Below are 4,972 nucleotides of genomic sequence, written 5' to 3'. Positions count from 1 at the left end.
ACAACAGCTCTGCTCAGTCCTCTCCCCTCCCCTTTGCTTTTTTATCTTGTTATTTTTTTGTCACCTCCTGTGCTGTGCAGGTAAGCAGAGATTTCCCCTGTGTACAAAGGATGCACAGCTCTGGTTCTGTCCCCTGCCTGAAACAGCCACAGATTCCAGGAGCTGAGGCTCCAGCTCTCTCTCAGCCTCTCCTTACCTCTGCCCAGCCTGCCCCAGTGAGCCCCTGCACCCCAAAACCAGCCAGACACCCCTGTAAGGACACCAGGAGGATAAGGATCCCTTTGGACCACCCTATTCTACAAACCTACAGTACATCTCTGGTACCACCCTGCCTCATCCCCCCTAATCCATCACCCCCCTCAGTCCTAGAAATGAGGCAGGGAAGGATTTCCCAGCCAATACCTGCAGCCTGGTGGATGCCAGGTTAGGAAGGGTCCCCCCTGTCCCCTGGTGGAGCTCAAGGTTTCCTCCTCCCCAGAGCATCAGTAATTGATCAGATCCTGCCCACTTCCTTCCCATCCTTACCCCAAGGAGGTGAATTTTATTCCATGGCAGCCCAGAGCCATGCTGCCATGGGGCAAAGCAGACATTACTGGGGTCAATTTACAATTCCCAGCTCACAGGGTAAGATTTGAGGCTCTTCCTAGTGAAACAGCCCATTCTGATTCAAATCTGCTCAGAGAATTCTGCCTGGGGATCGAGTTCCTGCCCCCCCTCCTCTGTGTTTGGTACCTGCAACTTCAAGCCCCTCTTTCTCTGGCCCCTCTTTAGTTCTGCTAAGCTAGAGACAAAAGCAGTGGATTTCTTTCTGCTTTGGGTGCCAAGGAAACTGTCAGCTCCCATTCAGCCTCCAAGCCACCCCCTGCAATACATTTGCTCAGCCACTTGCAATGAATGCACCCCCTGAGCCCTCCACCCCATGGCCCTGGGACATCAGGCAGGTAACAGATGAAACCAAAGGCCCTGGGCTGCCAGAGGCTTCTGACCTTGGCTGAACAATCCCTTCCAAGTCCCTCTTAAGCAAGGACAAGGAGGTGAAAAAGCAAATCTTGCTGTTTGTTCCATGCTGTTTGGGGGCCATCTCCTTTCTTTAATGAAATTTTACTTATTTGCAAAAGGAGATAAAAAATCCTTGAATAAAGCAGAGCCTAAACAATCAGCAATTCCTTAATTATAAATCCAGACCCTTTCTCCAGGCAGCACCTTCTGCCCCAGCACTCAGCTCACACTGGAAGTGTCTCAAGATTGGTTCTGACAGTGCCCTTGGCTTTTCTCCCCCCACTGGAATTTTCTTCTTCCCACCCCTATCTAAATATTTATGTCTATATACACATTTGACAGTCTAACCCAAGATCAAACTCCATCCTGGTGAAGAACCAGGCATTGTTGTGGATATTGCCAGAATTCAGCAGCTTCCAGAGGTTCTTGCTCCAGCAGCTCAGCTGCTAAGAACAGTACAAAGAAGGCAGAGAACAGCCACAACTCATCATTATTGGATGAAACAGGAAACCTTGAGTAAAAAATAACAACAAAATATTTACCAAAACCATGCCAGCCATATTTGCTGAAAAAGAAATCTCTCGTCAAACCAGTTGATCAAGAATAATTACCTATGACCCTTCACAGGATTAAAATTCCCCTTTTCCTGACTATTTCATTAATACAATTGATGGCCAGATATTTGCTTCAGGTAAACAAACATGCACCCTGTTTATAGCACACAGTGCAAGTATTTCCCAGCATGTTTATTCTGAAATACTTGTGCTGGAGAGGCAGGAAGTGACTGCAGAGGAAAGACACCCAAGTTGTGCTCCTTCCCAAAACACTGGTTGGGTGGGAGCAGCTGTTGGATGAGTTGAATCCTCCCTTAGAGGAACTGAGACACTAAAGATGAAGACAGAGGCCATACACCTGTCTGCAACCAAACATCAAAGTGACCCTGGAGGATTGGGAGAACCTTGCTTCTATTTTATAAACTTTAAAAAGGGATCATCAAAAGAATTATAAAGAGTTTCCCATTCAAATCCCACCACAAGGCCAACAGGGCTCTCCCATTTGCTTACCATCACTCCCAGTTTCAGTGTCTTCACAGGTCTTGCCTTTCTCTCCCTTTTAATCTGTGTTTCTTTATGTGTCACACTCCTCTTGGATTTTTATTGCCACTTGCAGAGCCAGGAGTCAGGAAGGAGGGATTCTAGAAGCAGCCAAGGCTTCAGCTCCTTTGCTTCTGCTGTTCCCAAATATTACCAGTGAACGTGCATTGATAACTGTGATCAGTTCCCCTCCTAAGCAGCCTCACTCTATTAAATACTAGGGATGACATTGACCTGAATGTTAAAAATTGCCCCATGATGAACACCACTAGCTATTAATGACAATTCTGTGTCACTCCCAGCCCCAGCAGCTAAGGAGATTTACTAAGGGGTCACTGGCATTCAACAAATCAGTTGTTTAACAAAGGCAGAATGGAAGAATTGCCTGGGGTCAGGACACACAAACATCACTGGAGACTTTCCCCAGCAGTGGTCCTGGACAGAGTCCCCCTTTCTCCATATGGCAGAGTGAGTGCTCAGATTTGATGTAATGAGCACTGTCAGAATGGGATCAGCTACAGAGGATGATCTATTATCCACCCCACCCCCCCTTACTCCCTTTTTATTTTTTTTTTAAGGAGCTGAGAAACTTGGATTTCGCTGTCACTCGCCTTGATTTTTCTAGGGGATTTTTTTTTTTTTTCTCTTGCAGAAGCCTGGAAGTGAGATTTGGGAAAGCTGAGCCAGCCTTGCTATAAGTATTAAGGCAGGATTGCTCCTCAGATGCCTCCTCTGCAGCAAGGCAGCTCCCAAGCTGAGTTCCAAATCTCCCAGAGCTCTGCACAGACAGGACCCAGACTGAGAGGTGCAGGATTCAGAGCACACCTCGTGAGGAGAAGGCTCCTTGAGGTTCCTTCTCCTTTTCCTGACTTTTATACAGCATTTCTCCACTTTTCCACCACATGACCCCCCCCAGTGACAAAGAAAGAGAGCAGCTATTCCCATTCAGCTTTAGCAAAAGGGCTACAGGGCTCTGACATGAAGTCTGCACCCTCAGGTAGGCAGAGAGGACTCCCCAGAACACAAGTAATTTGGTTTTTGGTTGGTTCGTTTTTTTTTTAATTTCAGATATATTCCAATGAGGAATGTGCTGTAACTAGCACCAAGTTAAGGCCAAGTTTATCATCAAGGCTCCCTGCACTTTGCCTCCACTAAGTTTTCAGCCTGCTATGCAAGCACAGCCCCCCCAGAGCAGATGCAGCACGTGCCTAGGGATGGCATTTCCCACCTTGCTTGGTGTAGGTCTGTGTGCTTCAGACAAAAGCCTGGAGATGAAAGCAAGCTTTGAGAAGTGTTGCAATCTCAGGGAGGAAAAGGAGGTGCTGGCTTTTTTTATTTTTTAATAAAAATATGTTATGCTAGCAGCTATTCTGCCCGTGCTGCCAGACAGAGCAGCTTTCTGCTTCAAGCTTGCTTTTTGTTTTGGTGTCAGCAACGCCTTCAAGCATTTCAAGTCCTGGGAATTTGTGTTTCTTTTAATTAGCAGAGCCTTCTACCATCAGATCAGAGGCATGGGCTCTTCCTTGTTGGGTTTGAGCTCAAATGAGTGGGAATTAATTCCCCCCAGCCTCCTTCCCAGGCTGCATTCATGGGCACATTGGGCTCAGTCCCTCTCTTGCCCTCACTGCTCCAGGGCAGCTGCCCAATGCTAAGAGGCAGAGAGTTACCCAGATTTTCAGAGCTGGTTTTTCCTCCCCAGATTGTCTTAGGGTCCAAGCTGTAACATGGCTTGGGCCCCTCTTAAAGGAAAATTCCTCATTTCTATCCCCACCTACACAGCTGTTCAGCAGAGACCTGGCCATGGGTAGGCAGAGTCCATAAATCCAGAGCAGACTGAAGAAATATTTCTGGAAAGAAATAAAAATATCCAACAAGCTCACCTTGGAGCTCATCTGAGCCAAGACAGCAATATTTAGCACTCACACAACCCCTCTCTTTTTTTCAAAGCGACCCATCCACATTAAAAATATTTACGTTTGCATTTAACTGGCTTGGGAAAACGAAACCCAAGAGGTAACACAAGTTGTTACAGCTCTGCAGCTTGGTCTTTTACACTTAAAAGACCATGGTGGTGTGGGGAGGAGATGCCAGGGTGAGAACAAGGACTTGCACCCAAGGATGTTTTCTTTTTCCTTTTGGCACCCTTGCTGAACAAAAGAAGGGAAGAGGAAAAAAAAAAGTGAAAAAGTCATTTAAGTGATTTTATGCAAAACCAGTTGAATGTGAATGAGACTGAAACAACCTGAGTCACTTCCAAATATGAGACCTAATTTGCCTTTGAGAAATGTGTCACCTTTTAGTTTAAGGTACCAAACTGTTTCTGGGAACAGCAAGAACTGCTTCAAATGCAGTATCATAATGCATAATCAGCAGAGAATTAAAATTAAATAAAAGCCAGTTTGGGGAAAAAGAAATGATGACTCTACATAATAAATAGGATTCTACTCAAGGTATTCCTTCATTTGTTTCTCAGGAAGGGAAGCAGAAACACAGTGCAGGTTTTAAGAGTAATTACAATAACACCCCCTTCATAAAACATTCACTGACTATTTAGCTAAAAAAAATTCAAACAGAAAGATACAATCTTTAAAAAAACTGGTGTTTCATCTCACAAGAAGGGGACAGAAGTTCTCCAACATAAAACACTCCAATTAATCAAAAATGTTTGAAAATGTTTGTAATGAACAAACAGCCCCCACTGGTAAGAAAAGCCACTAATTGCTGATGCCAACCCAAACCTCCTAGAAATGTTAAGGAAAAAGAGTGTGACAACAGGAAATTTATTGCTGTTGGAACTGTTATCTTATCTAGCCAAAATATAAATGTTTTTCAACCTGAAAGATAATTATTCAGCTAAAGTCTCTCTTGAAGCTCCAGAA

Source organism: Calypte anna, chromosome 26 (assembly GCF_003957555.1).
Source record: "Calypte anna isolate BGI_N300 chromosome 26, bCalAnn1_v1.p, whole genome shotgun sequence".
NCBI classification, from domain to species: domain Eukaryota; kingdom Metazoa; phylum Chordata; class Aves; order Apodiformes; family Trochilidae; genus Calypte; species Calypte anna.
This window is presented reverse-complemented; position numbering follows the sequence as displayed.